The sequence below is a fragment of the Ranitomeya variabilis genome, chromosome 3, assembly GCF_051348905.1.
Source record: "Ranitomeya variabilis isolate aRanVar5 chromosome 3, aRanVar5.hap1, whole genome shotgun sequence".
In the NCBI taxonomy this organism is placed as follows: Eukaryota; Metazoa; Chordata; class Amphibia; order Anura; family Dendrobatidae; genus Ranitomeya; species Ranitomeya variabilis.
Genome location: NC_135234.1, coordinates 74,784,616 through 74,803,743, shown reverse-complemented (window position 1 = coordinate 74,803,743; position 19,128 = coordinate 74,784,616).

The following is a 19,128-nucleotide window of genomic DNA, read 5'->3' as shown; positions in this document are numbered from 1 at the left end:
TCTAGGTCCCGCTCTGCACTCCACACTACCGTCTATGTCCCGCTCTGTACCCCGACAGCCGTCTAGGTCCCACACAAGTATCCCACACTTGTCCCCAGTTTCATACAGGAACATACAGAGTGTTTTCTCTTATGGATGATAAAAATTGGTATATGCCATTGAATGTTCTGTAGTAAATGTATTTCCCACTTGGTCATGTAGTAGAGCGCCATCCATCCTGACGGCAGGGTCAGTGTATGGCAGAGGTGTCAAACTGCATTCCTCGAGGGCCGCCAACAGGTCATGTTTTCAGGATTTCCTTAGCATTCCACAAGGTGCTGGAATCATTCTGTGCAGGTGATTAAATTATCACCTGTGCAATACAAGGAAATCCTGAAAACATGACCTGTTGGCGGCCCTCGAGGAATGCAGTTTGACACCTCTGGTGTATGGACCTATGGAGACTTTGCGTGACATTGTGCATACATGCAGCTTTGCCATGTGAATGAGTGCAGTATCACAATTGCTTGTCTGTAGCTACTGGAATCGGAACAGAAAGAATATACGGTAATTCTATTTCCTATAAGCAGAATCTTTGGTTTCTCAGAATTTTCTCCAAACTAAAAAGGGGTTAAAACATTAATTTGTATGTAAATGAGCTGTTCGCTGCACAAGTATCTGTACTTTTAGTAGAAATATGAGGTGGCATGCATATGATTTTGCAAGAGGCCCAATGTGTATAAATTAAATGTATCTATGGTACTTGGAAGAAATCAGCAATTGAGCTTGTATTATTAATGAGGCCATTTTTGGTGCTTTATCACTGTTCACCTAAGTGCAGTCCATTAAATAATGTATGGGGGAAGTAAGGGGGCCCATACACCTAGCTGTAGTGTGCTGTATAAATGGTCTCAGACAGGTTTACTGTGAATTTCAGTGGCTTTGCGTGCAGTTATTGCCGGTATTCACTTCCTCCTCAATCTTATTTAAGCTATTGATATGCACAGAATCACCAACTATTGGAAAGCTCCTCTTTTGCGGTGATGGTACCATGTTGTCATTTTTACAAAATTTGCATCAAAAACGTTACATGACCATCCTGATGTCTCACAGCAGACTGTCACTTAAAGAGTAGCTATACTTTTTATTTCTTTAATAAATAGTAGAAAATAAATTAAACTTTTGTAATATTTTATTATAGAATGATGCCTCTTTCCCTACTTATTAGTCACTTCTGTCCTTGAAATAATCTTTGCTCAAATTTGTCTACAAGTTTGTTTTCAGTGAGGGATCAAATTACACCTTCCACCTGTAATTCTATGAAGTGTGGAGAGGAGAGAGGCTGGAGAGAGACACAATGAGGAACTGGTATGGCAGTTTAAGTGTTACTAAGACTTGGGGAGGTGGGAACGGACCTGATTTTTTCATTAAAATTATTTTAATGTTTGCTGGCAGGATACTCTTGCCACATTATTATTTTAATTAATTTTGCAAATAAAGTATAAATTAAAAAAAAAAAAATCAGAGTGGAAGAGAAGAACTAGTGACAAATTAAGGATACGAAGTGACCAGAAATAGTGTTATTAATAATAATAATAATAATAATAATAATCTTTATTTATATAGCGCCAACATATTCCGCAGCGCTTTACAGTTTAACAGTTTCAACAGTTTTTAACAGTTATTCCACATGTAGACACACATGACCAGTCGCCTGAAAGCTACCATAAGAATTTCTATGCCCAGACTCGTCATAGCACGTGGCCTATGGTATAATTACCAATAAATGAAATAACAATTCATCTAGACACAACAGCAAGCACAACCCCAAACCAGAGATCTAGGGGAATGTTTACATGATGGGATTGAGCTACATTTTTTGCCCTCAATTTTCTGTAATAGCTGTAAAATAGACACGTTTTGCCTCTTTCTTTTGCAAATCGCTGCAGAAACTATGCATTTTTTGTAACTACGATTTCAGAAAATTGCGCACAAAAGCAGCACGGTCGCCTAGTTTGAACATAGCCTTATTCTACTATTTGACCCAGACCAGATTATCTCTGAGATTTATATATATATTTTTTAAGTAAGTGTTTTCCCCACACCCCTGTCAATGGGTCTTGTCTGATATTGCAGTATTTAAGTGATTTTGTGCTGCATTGCAGCATCAGACACAGGCAATGATCAATAGTGGTGCAGCTTATGTGAAAAAAAGCAGATTTTCTTTTCTGATACCTCCGGGAATCCCATTTAAAGATGTTGGAAATAGTTCTAGACTTAACTTTTGCATTAGGCCAGACTTAAAATCTCAAAATTTAACATTGTATAAGCTCTATTTTATGAGAGTTTTTTGACATTTCTGTATTATGTTGAAGAATGGGTGACTGACGGCCTCTTAATTAAATTCATCCTATTAGAATTTCAAAGTTTTTACCTTTTGCGTAAATGACGGGACAGCATCATAATCTGCTAATTTCCTTTGTATACTTTCTGCACACTAGACTATTATATACAGTGAGGGAAATAAGTATTTGATCCCTTGCTGATTTTGTAAGTTTGCTCACTGACAAAGACATGAACAGTCTATACTTTTAAGGGTAGGTTAATTTTAATATTGAGAGATAGAATATCAAAAATAAAATTCACAAAATCACATTGTATAAATTTATTTGCATTTTGCAGTGAGAAATAAGTATTTGATCCCTGTGGCAAACAAGACTTAATACTTGGATGCAAAACCTTTGTTGGCAAGCACAGCAGACGTTTTTTGTAGTTGATGATGAGGTTTGCGCACGTCAGGAGGAATTTTGGTCCACTCCTCTTTGCAGATAATTTCTGAATCATTAAGATTTTGAGGCTGTCGCTTCGCAACTTGGAGCTTCAACTCCTTCCATAAGTTTTCTACGGGATTAAGGTCTGGAGACTGGCTAGGCTACTCCATGACCCTAATGTGCTTCTTTTTGAGCCACTGCTTTGTTGCCTTGGCTGTATGTTTTGGGTCATTGTCTTGCCGGCAGACCCAGCCACGACCCATTTTTAATGTCCTGGCGGAGGGAAGGAGGTTGTCACTCAGGATTTTATGGTACATGGCTCCATCCATTCTCCCATTGATGCGGTGAAGTAGTCCTGTTCCCTTAGCAGAGAAACACCCCCAAAACATAATGTTTCCACCTCCATGCTTGACAAGTGTGGATGGTGTTCTTTGGGTCATAGGCAGCTTTTCTCTTCCTTCAAACACGGCGAGTTGAATTAATGCCAAAGATCTCAATTTTTGTCTCATCTGACCACAACACCTTCTCCCAATCACTCACAGAATTATCCAGGTGTTCATTTGCAAACTTCAGACGGGCCTGCACATGAGCCTTTTTGAGCAGGGGGACCTCGCGGGCACTGCAGGATTTTAAACCTTTACGGCGTAATCAATGGTTTTCTTGGTGACTGTGGTCCCAGCTGCCTTGAGATCATTACCAAGTTCCCCCCGTGTAGTTTTAGGCTGATCTCTCTCCTTCCTCATGATTAGGTATACCCCACGAGATGAGATTTTGCATCGTACCCCAGATTGATGCATTTTGTATTTCTTCCATTTTCTTACTATTGCACCAACAGTTGTCTCCTTCTCACCCAGTGTCTTACTTATGGTTTTGTAGCCCATTCCAGCTTTGTGCAGATCTATGATCTTGTCCCTGACATCCTTATAAAGCTTTTAGGTCTCGCCCATGTTGTAGAGGCAAGAGTCTGATTAATTGAGTCTGTGGACAGGAGTCTTTCATAAAGGTGACTATGTAAGACAGCTGTCTTTAATGACAGGTAACGAGTTGATTAGGAGCGTCTAACTGGCCTGTAGGAGCCAGAACTCTTAATGGTTGGTAGGGGATCAAATACTTATTTCTCACTGCAAAATGCAAATAAATTTATATAATTTATACAATGTGATTTTATGGATTTTATTTTTAATATTCTGTCTCTCAATGTTAAAATTAAGTTACCCTTAAAATTATAGACTGTTCATGTCTTTGTCAGTGGCCATACAAAATCAGCAAGGGATCAAATACTTATTTCCCCCACTGTAGCTCTGGTCCTATACTTTTACTAAAACTTCCGGCTTACGCTGCGATCATTCACTGGACTGTTCCTTGTTACTCTAAGAAGAGTTCTATGAAAAGCTGCTGCAGGGTGATTTATCAGGATTTCAGCCAACCAGTGATTATTTAAGGTGACGTAGTGCCCTCCCAAATTAGTATTGGCCTAAGTAGCCCTTCTATTTTCTACCATGACGATGGGAAAGTTGTTATAATCTGATTTTTTTTAAAAAGGGAAAAATATTATCCTACTTTTAATACTACTGATTTACTTTATGTATTAGGGTGTGGTCTGTAAAAAGGCACAAAAAAGCTGAATATTACAGGGTGTTTTTTTTTCCATTTTATGTCCTTTAAGCTAGAAAAGCAGAAGCTTCTCATCTGTTTGTGTAGTGTGTAGCCTGCGGCTTCTGCTCGTTCATTGTTACATACTAGACATTTTGTTTAATGGTGTGTTCTTAGTGTTAGCTGCATAATCATCTCTAAATGATGCCACACAGCAACGCCAAGGAAACACCAGTGGTGGCATCGCGAAAAGCCATAAGCTGTCAGCACACAAGGCAGCGACCTCCATGTGTATATTTGTATAGCGGACGCAGGTGGCAGTCGCCAGAACCCCATTGTTACTGGTACCAGTAATTTTCGTACAGTAGACATTAATAATCAGTGCATTACTGGTTTTCATTTTTTGCCTTTGAGACCGTGCATTGACACTTTTGGGGACAAACCCCTTTAAATGGACTTGTCACAATGTCAGGTGTGACCAGATTTTATCTTATTCTTGCTGCTTCCCTGACTATTCCTTTTTTAATTTTTGAAAAATCTAAAAGTCCGTCTGAGATATGGAACTTTTATTTAGAGTGCTTAATATGCCAATTGTTATAGTCTTTTCCAGGAGGCTGTGACTCACAGGATCCTCTGGATCCATATGGCAAATTTTTAAAAAGCAAAAACTGAATGCTTGGGGGCGCAGCTGGAAGAAAATAAGAGTACAAGTTGCCCACTTCTGACTTGGTGACAGGTCTTTGACATCCTTCATTACCACATTTATTACATATCCTTTCTAACTTGATGTAGTGGTCTAAGATTTGACATTAAGCATTTATAGCGTTTGACAGTAATGAAAGACACTATCCTGTCTATGATAACCATCTTAAAAGTCTAAAAAAAATAAAAATGTAATGTAGCGTTGGGTATAATGTTAGGACTATATTTGAAGGGAGTTTGTTGTTTCCCTTGCATACTAGGTGCAATGTGGTTTTATTGGCACCTGGTGCTTGAAATGCCCATCAGATATGGCTTTATGTTAGCTGTTTTTTTCCTTTGTTTTACCTTCTGTCACCTTTTGTGCTTTGCCGGATTGAGCCTTGTTGTAATCGTGACTAATAACCTGTGTCCCTGTTGTCTGTGTTACGTGTCATTTCGTTAGTAATAAACTAAAACATTTTTATTCCATGTTTTGTCTTTATTTACAGTTTACAATTAATAATTACAATTATTGTATAAGACTACGTACTGGGATAATTTCAGATGCATCTTAATGATATGTTCACAGATTGATGAAATATATACAGTGGGGAAAATAAGTATTTGATACACTGCCAGTTTTGCTAATTTTCCTACCTACAAAGAATGGAGAGGTCTGTAATTTTTATAATAGGTACACTTCAGCTGTGAGAGACAGAATCTTAAAAACAAAATCCAGAAAATCCCATTGTATGATTTTTACATAATGAATTTGCATTTTACTGCATGAAATAAGTATTTGATACAATAGAAAAACAGAACTTAATATTTGGTAGAGAAACCTTTATTTGCAGTTATAGAGATCAGACATTTCCTGTAGTTCTTGACCAACCTTGCACACACTGCAGCAGGGATTTTCGCCCCCTCCTCTATACAGATCTTCTCCAGATCTTTCATGTTTCCGGGCTGTCCCTTGCCAACATTGAGTTTCAGCTCCCGCCAAAGATTTTCTATTGGGTTTAGGTCTGGACACTGGCTAGGCCACTCCAGGACCTTGAAATGCTTCTTATGGAGCCACTCCTTAGTTGCACTGACTGTGTGTTTGGGGTCATTGTCATGCTGGAAGACCCAGCCACAATCAATCTTTAATGCTTTTACTGAGAGAAGGAGGTTATTGGCCAAAATCTCGCTATACATGATCCAATCCATCCGCCTTTCAATATGGTGCAGTCGTCCTGTCCCCTTGCAGAAAAACACCCCGAAAGTATGAAGTTTCCCCCACCATGCTTCACAGTTGGGATGGTGTTTTTTGTGTTGTACTCCTCCTTTCTCCAAACACGGCAAGTGGAGTTGATACCAAAACGTTTTGTTTTGGTCTCATCTGATCACATGACCATCTCACATGCCTCCTATAGATCATCCAGATGGTCATTTGCAAACTTTAAATGGTCCTGGACATGTGCTGGCGTGAGCAGGGGGACCTTGCGTGCCCTCCTGGATTTTAAATCATGAATGCGTAGTATGTTACTAACAGTAATGTTTGAGCCTGTGGTCCCAGCTCTCTTAAATTAATTGAGCAGGTGCTCCCGTATAGTTCTGAGCTGATTCCTGACCTTTCTAAGAATCATCCTTAACCCATGAGGCGAGATCTTGCATTGAGCCCCTGACCAAGGAAGATTGACAGTCATCTTGTGTTTCTTCCATTTTCTAATAATTGTTAATCCTAATAACAGTTTTTTTCTTCTCACCTAGCTGCTTGCCTATTGTCCTGTAGCCCACCCCAGAATTGTGCAGGTCTACAATTTTGTCCCTGGTGTCCTTAGACAGCTCTTTGGTCTTGGCTATGGTGGATAGATTGGAGTGTGATTGAGTGTGTGGAGCGGTGTCTTTTATACAGATAACGAGTTCAAACAGATGCAGTTAATGCAGGTAATGAGTGCAGATTAGGAGGGCTTCTTAAAGAAAAACTAACAGGTCTGTGAGAGCCAGAATCCTTGCTGGTTTCTAGGTGGTCAAATACTTATTTCATGCAATAAAATGCAATTTAATTATTTAAAAAATCATACAATGTGATTTTCTGGTTTTTAATTTTAGATTCTGCCTCTCACAGTTGAAGTGTACCTACGACAAAAATTACAGACCTCTCTATTCTTTGTAGGTGCCAAAACTTGAAAAATCAGCAGTATATCAAATACTTATTTTTCCTATTGCCACGACAGCACCCACTGAGAGAGGGGATCCACCCACCATCAGGACAGGAACCCACAGGTTAAAAAAGGGGGGCAGTCCCCCTCGTCTCCTTAGTTGGGTTCCTGTCCTGATGGGAATCTGTGGAAAGCAAGCTTACCTGGGTCCAATCAGCCTCTGTGCAGTATCTGCAAGAACGGCAGAGCCTGGGATGCCAAAAGCAGCGTCAGGGGTGTTCAGACCCCTCCCCGACTGATGCGGATGTCGCGATCCCAGGGTCCGGGTAGTGCCGCCGTGGGCGCAGTGCAGGTGGAGGTGAGGCTCCCTACGTTCATCCGGAGGACGGCATCGGCCGGCACCGCTTGTGGGCCAGTTCCAGTCGGTGGCACATGGAGGCAGTAAAGCGGCCGTAACACGGAAGTGCCTGTGCTGGACTTCCAGAGGGTCCGGGAAGGTACGTCAGAGGAAGGGGTGTGGCCGGACCTTCTTAAGCCAGCACCTGACAGCAGCGGTTTGCTGCGAAGATGTCTTCTGTGGGAGATACTGAGCACCTACCACCTGTTGGGGTGTTGCCCGAACAGCACAAAAGAGGCAAAGGCAGCGGTCGCTTCAGAGGGAGCGATACCACTGAGGTCAGAGGTGAACGTCGGCAGCAAGCATCTATGACCCCTACATCGCGTGCTGGATCCCCACCTCCTGAACCGGTACCCTGCTAAGACAGAGCTTCAGATGGTGAGTGCATGTATGATCGCCTGGTAAGCTGATTTCCCCCTTTGTATTCTCTATGTTCCCAGGTAAAAATGTCTGTTAAAACTAAGCACATGCAGTGTGCTCTGTGCACAGTACCCCTTCCTGATGCCTATGTTAAAAGGCTGTGTCAGTCTTGCACATGCCAGACCCTGGAGGAGGAAGCTCCTATGCGTACATCTGAGCTGAGGTCATTCATCAGGGAAGATATTAAAAGCTCCCTTAAAGTGCGGAAAACCCATAGGAGGAGGACTAGCTTGTAGGATCTGACTCAGAATCTAGTCCGTCTGTGGGGGCAGCAGTATGAGTCCCCCTCATCTTCAGACGAGGAGGGGAGGCCTTGTTTCCCCATTGAATATATGGACACATTGGTGAGGTCGGTACGGGCCACCATAGGAATCATGGACAATAGGGAACCCAGGTCTGCTCGGGACATGATGTTTGCAGGCTTATGTCAGAAGAATCGTAAGGCCTTCCCAGTAAATTGCACTATGAAAAACCTCATAAAAAGGGAGTGGGATAAGCAGGATAGCCAGGGGTTCCTGCCATCTTCCTTAAAACGTAAATACCCATTCAATGATGATCTGCTTACAGAATGGGTTAAAGTGCCCAAGGTTGATGTGGCAGTGGCCTCCTTGTCAAAACAGGCAGCACTACCCCTAGAGGATGGAGGTCTTCTAAAGGATCCTTCTGATAGAAAAGCAGAGATGTGTTATGATCTGGTGGCCTAGGAGCAGCATGGACGAGCTCTGTTGTGAGTTCCGTTCTCGAACTCCCTCCTGTGGTCATGAATGGTACTTCGGCGAGTTCTGTCTGTGAACTCCCTCTGGTGGCTGTGAGTGGAGCTACTAGCCATTGAGGTGCTTTCCTCACCTGCTCCTCATTTGTTGCTAGACTGGCTTCTCTATTTAACTCCACTCAGATCGTTAGTGTATGCCAGCTGTCGATGTCTTAGCATTGGTTCAGATCTCTTTGGGACCTTTCTGAGGACCTGTCTATTCCAGCAGAAGCTAAGTTCCTGCTTGTTTATTTTTTGCTCATTGATCTCTTGCTAAAATTCTAGTCCAGCTTGCAACCATGATATTTGTAACAACTCTGCTGGCATCACGGCATGGCCTCGCATTTCTCACACTATCTTACCCACTGCTCCAGGCCATGATGTGGTTTCTGTTTCTTGCCAGCTCCATGTTCTGTGTCTCTGCTCTCTGCATGCTTCATAGTTCTGTGTATAGAGGGGCGGCGCCTGAACTCTCTGGTTCTTATAGGAATCAGGTGCATCTGTCCAATCTGTTCCTGACCAATTGCCAGGAGACCTCCAGTATTTAGTTCAGCTCCACCCAGTGGTCTGGGCCTGTGCAATGTGTTAGCTCAGTTAGTGTCTTGCTTCTGAGTTTGCCTGGCCTTGCTCTGAGTTACTCCCTCTCCGGAGGATTCTCTGTGTTCTTTCCTTGGTCTTGTTGTCCGCCCACCAGGAGGCAGTATATCCTGGTCCCAGTGTCTTTGTCCTTGTGTCTTGTTCCATTGCCTTGTCTGTACTTAGTCTTATCTCTGTCTCCTAGTCTTTGGCTTCCTTCCCTGTTGTCTTTCCTTGTATTCTCAGTCTGCTTTCACTCCGCACTCTTGCAGCCCTGCCTGCTCTGAACCTTTGTTACTTTACCTCTGCTCCTCACTTCTGCGTTCCTGCTCCTTTCTACTCAGCTTATCTTCTGCTGTTGCAGTTATCCCTTGCTGCAGCTTCTCTCCACATTCTTTGTGGCTCTGCTCAGCTTTGCTGCAGAGACCCCTCCCGCAGCACCTCTCCGCTCCTTGCGGTTCTACCTGGCTCCGCTCCTTGTGGTTCTACCTGGCTCCGCTCCTTGCGGTTCTACCTGGCTCTGCTCCTTGCGGTTCTACCTGGCTCCGCTCCTTGCGGTTCTACCTGGCTCCGCTCCTTGCGGTTCTACCTGGCTCCGCTCCTTGCGGTTCTACCTGGCTCCGCTCCTTGCGGTTCTACCTCTCCTGCACTTGGCTCCGCCGCCAGCTCTTGGCTCCGCCTCCTGCCTGTCTGCACTTGGCTCTAGCTCCTGTGCTTTCGCTCTGCATCCGCTCTTGCGGTCTTTATCTACTTATTCCTAGGTCCTCGTGTCTGAACAGGTTCTTACCCGTTCTACATACCTGCCTGCAGACCGGTCTCTACCGGTTCTTCCAGTGTACCAGTCTTGTCCACCAGTCCTGCCAGAGAGCCAGCCGTGCCCGCCTGCCTACCAGAGAGCCAGCCGTGCCCGCCTGCCTGACAGTGTTCCTGTTGTACCCGTCTGCCTGCCTATGTGCCAGCCGTGCCCGCTTGCTTGTCTATGTTCCGTTCCCCGGTGGGATCAGCAGCCACAACCAGACTCCACCCTGGAGTGGTACCTGGTAGCTTCCTATTGCACAAGTCTGACCTCACCATCAGAGGCTCCAGCGAACACCTAGGAAGCTACTTAGTTACGCCCCTTCCAGGGAGGTTTGGTCTGTGGTCCAGTGGGGCCACTCCCCCGCACGCCCGCGCCAACCAGTCTGGGCGCAAGCATGACAATATTTCCTTGCTAGTTGGAAGCTCTGGGGGTGCAGAGTGGCACCACCGCACCGTGAGTCGGTGCGGGGGTCTTTTTGCACACTCTGTGTGGTTATTTGTAGTTTTTTGTGTTGACCGCAAAGATCTCTTTCCTATCCTCAATCTGTTTAGTTAGACTGGCCTCCTTTGCTGAAACCTATTTCATTCCTGTGTTTGTATTTTCCTCTTAACTCACAGTTAATACTTGTGGGGGGCTGCCTTTACCTTTGGGGAATTTCTCTGAGGCAAGTTGAGGCTTTGTTTCCTATCTTTAGGGGTAGTTAGCTCTTAGGCTGTGAAGAGGCGTCTAGGCAGAGTCAGGCACGCTCCACGGCTATATCTAGTGGTGTGATAGGAGTGGGGTTTGCGGTCAGCAGAGTTCCCACTTCCCCAGAGCTAGTCCCGATTCCATGTATACTATCAGGTCATTCCGGGTGCACCTAACCACCAGGTCCATAACAGTACAGCTGGCCTTCAAAGTGTTAATGCATCTCAATAGAGGGATAAGAAGTTCTGAGACCATTTTTTTTTTCCTCTGCAGTGTGTTTTGTTTCTCTTTTCCCCTTAACCTCTGGGTGGTTCAGAACTCAGGTGCAGATATGGACATTCAGGGTCTGTCCTCTAGTGTGGATCAACTCACTGCAAGGGTACAAAGCATTCAAAATTATGTGGTTCAGAATCCGATGTTAGAGCCTAAAATACCAATTCCTGATTTGTTTGCTGGGGATAGATCTAAGTTTCTGAGTTTCAAAAATAATTGTAAACTGTTTCTTGCTCTGAAACCCCGCTCTTCTGGTGACCCCATTCAGCAAGTAAAAATCATTATTTCTTTGTTACGTGGCGACCCTCAAGACTGGGCATTCTCCCTGACGCCAGGAGATCCTGCATTGTGTAATGTAGATGCGTTTTTCCTGGCGTTGGGATTACTTTATGATGAACCGAATTCTGTGGACCAGGCAAAGAAAATTTTGCTGGCTTTGTGTCAGGGTCAGGATGAAGCGGAGGTTTATTGCCAGAAGTTCAGAAAGTGGTCTGTGCTTACTCAATGGAATGAGTGTGCCCTGGCAGCAATTTTCAGAAAGGGTCTTTCTGAAACCCTTAGGCTATGTGCACACTTTGCGGTGTGCTCTGCGGGTTCTCCCGCAGCGGAATTGATAAATCTGCAGGGCAAACCCGCTGCGGTTATCCCTGCAGATTTATCGCGGCTTGTTCCGCGGTTTCCGCTGCGGGTTTCCGCCTATACTATTGATGCTGCATATGCAGCAATATGCAGCATCAATAGTATAATGTTAAAATAATAAAAATTGGTTATACTCACCCTCTCTGACGTCCCGATCTCCTCGGCGCTGCACTCGGCGGTCCGCTTCCAAAGATGATGTGCGAGAAGGACCCTTCGTGACGTCACGGTCATGTGACCGCGGCGTCATCACGGTCATGTGACCGCGACGTCACCGCAGGTCCTGTTCACACATCAACCCAGACCGGACGCCGCTGAGAGGTGAGTATAACATGATTTTTTATTTTAATTCTTTTTTTTACACCCAAATATGCTTCCCAGGGCCTGGAGGAGAGTCTCCTCTCCTCCAGCCCGGGTACCACCCGCACATTAACCACTTACTTCCCGCAACGTGGGCACAGCCCATGCGGGAAGTAAGCGGTTCAATGCATTCCTATGGGTGCAGAATCGCAGCGATTCTGCACAAAGAAGTGACATGCTGCGGGTTGTAAACCGCTGCGTTTCTGCGCGGTTTTTCCCGCAGCATGTGCACTGCGGTTTGCGGTTTCCATAGGGTTTACATGTTAATGTAAACGCTATGGAAACTGCTGCGGACCCGCAGCATCAAAATCGCGGCGGTTCCGCGGTAAAAACCGCAAAGTGTGAACATGGCCTTAAGGATGTTATGGTGGGGTTCCCCACGCCTGCTTGTCTGAATGAATCAATGTCCTTGGCCATACAGATCGATCGGCGTTTACGCGAGCGCAAAACTGTGCACCATTTGGCGGTATCCTCTGAGCAGAGGCCTGAGCCTATGCAATGTGATAGGACTTTGACCAGAGCTGAACGGCAAGAACACAGACGTCAGAATGGGCTGTGTTTTTTTTGTGGTGAGTCTACTCATGCTATCTCTGATTGTCCTAAGCGCACTAAGCGGTTCGCTAGGTCGGTCACCATTGGTACTGTACAGCCTAAATTTCTTTTGTCCGTTACTCTGATTTGCTCTTTGTCGTCCTATTCTGTTATGGCATTTGTGGATTCAGGCGCTGCCCTGAATTTGATGGACTTGGAGTTTGCCAGGCGCTGTGGTTTTTTCTTGGAGCCATTGCAGCATCCTATTCCTTTGAGGGGAATTGATGCTACGCCTTTGGCCTCAGTACTGGACCCAGTTGACCATGTGCATGGCTCCTGCACATCAGGAGGATATTCGCTTTTTGGTCTTGCATAATCTGCATGATGTGGTCGTGTTGGGTTTGCCATGGCTACAGGTCCATAATCCAGTATTGGATTGGAAATCAATGTCTGTGTCCAGTTGGGGTTGTCAAGGGGTACATGGGGATGTTCCATCGTTGTCAATTTCTTCCTCTACTCCTTCTGAAGTCCCTGAGTTTTTGTCGGATTACCGGGATGTATTTGATGAGCCCAAATCCAGTGCCCTTCCTCCTCATAGAGATTGTGATTGTGCTATTAATTTGATTCCTGGTAGCAAATTCCCCTAAGGGACGACTTTTTAATTTGTCTGTGCCAGAACACGCCGCTATGCGGAGTTATATAAAGGAGTCCTTGGAGAAAGGGCATATTCGCCCGTCGTCGTCACCATTGGGAGCAGGGTTCTTTTTTGTGGCCAAGAAGGATGGTTCTCTGAGACCTTGTATAGATTACCGCCTTCTCAATAAGATCACGGTCAAATTTCAGTACCCTTTGCCTCTACTGTCTGATTTGTTTGCTCAGATTAAGGGGGCTAGTTGGTTCACCAAGATAGATCTTCGAGGGGCGTATAATCTGGTGCGTATTAAACAGGGCGATGATTAGAAAACAGCATTTAATACGCCTGAGGGCCATTTTGAGTACTTGGTAATGCCATTTGGGCTTTCTAATGCCCCCTCTGTGTTTCAGTCCTTTATGCATGACATCTTCCGAAAGTATCTGGATAGATTCATGATTGTATATTTGGATGATATTTTGTTTTTTTCGGATGATTGGGAGTCTCATGTGAAGCAGGTCAGAATGGTGTTCCAGGTCCTTCATGCTAATGCCTTGTTCGTGAAGGGATCTAAATGTCTCTTTGGAGTTCAGAAGGTTTCCTTTTTGGGCTTCATTTTTTCCCCTTCTACTATCGAGATGGATCTTGTTAAAGTTCAGGCCATTTATGATTGGACTCAGCCTACATCTGTGAAGAGTCTTCAGAAATTCCTGGGATTTGCTAATTTCTACCGTCGCCTCATCGCTAATTTTTCTAGTGTTGTTAAGCCGTTGACTGATTTGACCAAGAAGGGTGCTGATGTGCTGAATTGGTCCTCGTCGGCCGTTGAAGCTTTTCAGGAGTTGAAACGTTGTTTCTCTTCGGCTCCTGTGTTGTGTCAGCCAGATGTTTTGCTCCCTTTTCAGGTCGAGGTTGATGCTTCTGAGATTGGAGCAGGGGCTGTTCTGTCTCAGAGAAGTTCTGATGGCTCTGTAATGAAGCCATGTGCTTTCTTTTCTAGAAAGTTTTCGCCTGCTGAGCGTAATTATGATGTTGGCAATCGGTAGTTGTTGGCTATGAAGTGGGCATTCGAGGAGTTGCAACATTGGCTGGAAGGAGCCAAGCATCACGTGGTGGTCTTGACAGATCACAAGAATCTGACTTATCTCGAGTCTGCCAAGCGGTTGAATCCTAGACAGGCTCGTTGGTCGCTGTTTTTCTCCCGTTTCGATTTTGTGGTTTCATACCTTCCGGGTTCTAAGAATGTGAAGGCTGATGCCCTTTCAAGGAGTTTTGTGCCTGATTCTCCTGGAGTTCCTGAGCCGGCTGGTATTCTTAGACAAGGGGTAGTTCTGTCTGCCATCTCCCCTGATTTGCGGCGTGTGCTGCAGGAGTTCCAGGCTGATAGACCTGACCGTTGTCCAGCGGAGAAACTGTTTGTCCCTGATAGATGGACTAGTAGAGTTATCTCTGAGGTTCATTGTTCGGTGTTGGCTGGTCATCCTGGGATTTTTGGTACCAGAGATTTGGTGGCTAGGTCCTTTTGGTGGCCTTCCTTGTCGCGGGATGTGCGTTCTTTTGTGCAGTCTTGTGGGACTTGTGCTCGGGCTAAGCCCTGCTGTTCTCGTGCCAGTGGGTTGCTTTTGCCCTTGCCGGTCCCGAAAAGGCCCTGGACGCATGTTTCCATGGATTTTATTTCAGATCTCCCTGTTTCTCAAAGGATGTCGGTCATTTGGGTGGTTTGTGATCGTTTCTCTAAAATGGTCCATTTGGTGCCCTTGCCTAAGTTGCCTTCCTCCTCTGATTTGGTTCCATTGTTTTTCCAGCATGTGGTTCGTTAGCATGGCATTCCGGAGAACATCATGTCTGACAGAGGTTCCCAGTTTGTTTCAAGGTTTTGGCGGTCCTTTTGTTCTAAGATGGGCATTGATTTGTCTTTTTCTTCGGCCTTCCATCCTCAGACAAATGGCCAAACCGAACGAACCAATCAGACTTTGGAAACATATCTGAGATGCTTTGTTTCTGCGGATCAGGATGATTGGGTGATCTTCTTGCCATTGGCTGAGTTCGCCCTTAATAATCGGGCCAGTTCGGCCACTTTGGTTTCACCTTTTTTTTTGTAATTCTGGTTTTCATCCTCGTTTTTCTTCAGGACAGGTTTAGCCTTCGGACTGTCCTGGTGTTGATTCTGTGGTGGACAGGTTGCAACAGATTTGGACTCATGTGGTGGACAATTTGACTTTGTCCCAGGAGAAGGCTCAACGTTTCGCTAACCGCCGTCGCCGTGTTGGTCCCCGACTTCGTGTTGGGGACTTGGTTTGGTTGTCGTCTCGTCATGTTCCTATGAAGGTTTCTTCTCCTAAGTTTAAGCCTCGTTTCATTGATCCTTATAAGATTTCTGAAATTCTCAATCCTGTGTCATTTCGTTTGGCCCTTCCTGCTTCTTTTGCCATCCATAATGTGTTCCATAGGTCGTTGCTGCGGAGATATATGGCGCCTATGGTTCCCTCCGTTGATCCTCCTGCTCCGGTGCTGGTCGAGGGAGAGTTGGAGTATGTGGTGGAAAAGATTTTGGATTCTCGTATGTCGAGACGGAAACTTCAGTACTTGGTCAAATGGAAAGGCTATGGCCAGGAAGATAATTCCTGGGTTGTTGCCTCTGATGTCCATGCTGCCGATTTAGTTCGTGCCTTTCATTTGGCACGTCCTGATCAGCCTGGGGGCTCTGGTGAGGGTTCGGTGACCCCTCCTCAAGGGGGGGGGGGGGGTACTGTTGTGAGTTCCGTTCTCGAACTCCCTCCTGTGGTCATGAATGGTACTTCGGCGAGTTCTGTCTGTGAACTCCCTCTGGTGGCTGTGAGTGGAGCTACTAGCCATTGAGGTGCTTTCCTCACCTGCTCCTCATTTGTTGCTAGACTGGCTTCTCTATTTAACTCCACTCAGATCGTTAGTGTATGCCAGCTGTCGATGTCTTAGCATTGGTTCAGATCTCTTTGGGACCTTTCTGAGGACCTGTCTATTCCAGCAGAAGCTAAGTTCCTGCTTGTTTATTTTTTGCTCATTGATCTCTTGCTAAAATTCTAGTCCAGCTTGCAACCATGATATTTCCTTGCTAGTTGGAAGCTCTGGGGGTGCAGAGTGGCACCACCGCACCGTGAGTCGGTGCAGGGGTCTTTTTGCACACTCTGTGTGGTTATTTGTAGTTTTTTTGTTGACCGCAAAGATCTCTTTCCTATCCTCAATCTGTTTAGTTAGACTGGCCTCCTTTGCTGAAACCTATTTAATTCCTGTGTTTGTATATTCCTCTTAACTCACAGTTAATACTTGTGGGGGGCTGCCTTTACCTTTGGGGAATTTCTCTGAGGCAAGGTGAGGCTTTGTTTCCTATCTTTAGGGGTAGTTAGCTCTTAGGCTGTGAAGAGGTGTCTAGGCAGAGTCAGGCACGCTCCACGGCTATATCTAGTTGTGTGATAGGAGTAGGGTTTGCGGTCAGCAGAGTTCCCACTTCCCCAGAGCTAGTCCCGATTCCGTGTATACTATCAGGTTATTCCGGGTGCACCTAACCACCAGGTCCATAACAGCTCTGGAGTAGGTGGCCTCTATACAGACCGCAGACCCTGAACTTAACACCGCAACTAGAAGTAGCCGTGGGATGTTCCTGTCACTCCCTAGACACCTCGTCACAGCCGGAGGACTAATTACCCCTAAAGAAAGAAACAGGAAAACTATCTTGCCTCTGAGAAAATTTCCAAAGGAAAGACAGCCCCCACAAATATTGACTGTGAGAGGAGAGGGAAATTACAAACGCAGACTGAAAACAGAATTTAGCAAAGGAGGCCATGCTACCTAGAAAGAAAAGACAGGGCAGAGTACTGTGCGGTCAGTATTAAAATACTACAAAAATCCACACAGAGAATACAAAAATCTCCACGCCTAACTAAAGGCATGGAGGGTAACTCTGCAACTCCAGAGCTTCCAGTTTGGCTGAATAAATCCTTACACAGACAAAGCTGGACAAGAAAAAACCTAGCAATTCACTGAACTATAAAGTCCACCGCATGTGGACTGCAAAAACAAAGCCAGGACTTATCTTTGATAATTTGGACAATCCAGCAGGAGAAACCAAGCAGAGATGTGAATTCTCCAGAATACAATGGGCAACTGGCACTCACCAAAGGGTGAGGCCAGACTAAATAGCTCCGTCCAAAGTGGTCGCACCTGATGACTGCTGTGAAGGACAAACAGCAGCACTACCACTTATAACCACAGGAGGGAGCCCAAGAGCAGAACCCACAACAGAATTCACAACAGAGATGTTCCTGAAGTGGATGTGGGAATCATTGGCCGGGGCATTCAAACCAGCTATTGCGAGTACCTGTACTGCCAGATCCAGATGGATACGATCTGAGATTCCTAGAGACAAGCTGCTGGATTCCTTCTGCATAGTGGGGGGGTCGGCCATTCAGTGTAGCACCCGGCTGAACCATATATCGTCCCTACAGGGTCTAGGTTGGTTGGTCAATCTGAAGAAATCAAGGCTAGTTCCCTTGAACTGTCAAAGATTCATGTGCATCCTCCTGGAGTCAGTAGTTCAACATTGTTTTCTTCCAGAGGACAAAAAATTAGGCATCATCTGCAAAGTCGGAAAAATAATGGACAATCCAGATCTGTCTGTGAAAGATGCAATGTCCATGCTGGGTTCTCTGACGTCTTTTATACCAGCTGTACAGTGGGCTGTTTCACACCAGGACACTACAGAACGAGGTGCTCGAGGCAGAAAGGAGGCTGCAAGGCCACCTAAGAAAGAGATTGCAGTTGTCAGTTGAGGCAGCAGTCTATCCTAGTGGCTAGACCCGCTACATCTGTCCAAAGGGATGCCATGGGGGATAAAACCGGACCATATAGTAACGACAGATGCCAGTCCCTGTGGGTGGTGAGCTCACATAGGAGACAAACTAGCCCAGGGGAAATGGATGACCAGGGAGGCACAGGGTTCCTCAAACCCAAAAGAGTTAAAGGCGGTGAAGTATGCGCTTCTCGAGTTTCTACCGACTATGCGGGACTCCCATGTACGGATACACACTGAAAACATTATATTGGTAGCCTGTTTGAATCGTCAACAGGGGACAAAGTCACAATCACTGATGTCCATCGCAGACGACATACTCACCTTGGCCGAAAATCACCTCCTCTCCCTGTCGGCCCTTCACATCAGAGGGGAGCAGAATGTTCAGGCAGACTCTCAGTCGACACTCCTTGCGCCAGGGGGAATGGTTCCTAGACCGACAGGTTTTCAGGCGGATCGTACACTTATGGGGCCTTCCGGTCATAGACCTTGACGCCACAAGAAGCAACAGGCAGGTCAGGAGGTTTGCGTCACTGCAGGCATCAGACCAGCCAGAGGTGGTGGACTCCCTTCAGGTCCAGTGGGATTATACTCTGGCCTACGCGTTTCCTCCGATGTATCAGATTCCACTTGTCCTCAGGAAGAAAGAAGCGAGAGTGATTCTAATTGCCCCCTTCTGGCCCGAGGCCTTGGTTTCCTGGCTAAGGGCGATGTCCGTGACCGACTCTTGGGTGCTACTAAGCCGGGGCTTCTCTCTCAAGGCCCATTCCGTCATCCACAGACTGAGGGTCTCCGCTTGACAGCGTGGAATTTGAGAGGGAGCTGCTGAGGCATAGATGATTTTCAGAAGCTCTAGTCTCCACCTTATTGAAGAGTAGGAAAGAAGTTCCCACAAAGATTTATCATAAGACCTGGAGGAAATTTTTGTCATTTCACTCAGTTCCTGTCAGACCAGGTTCCAATTCCAGCGATTCTGGAATTCTTGCAGAAGGGCAGAGAGTGTTGGGTTATCTGTCAATACACTTAAAGTACAGGTGTCGGCTCTGGGGCCACTGTATATAGGTTCATAAAAGC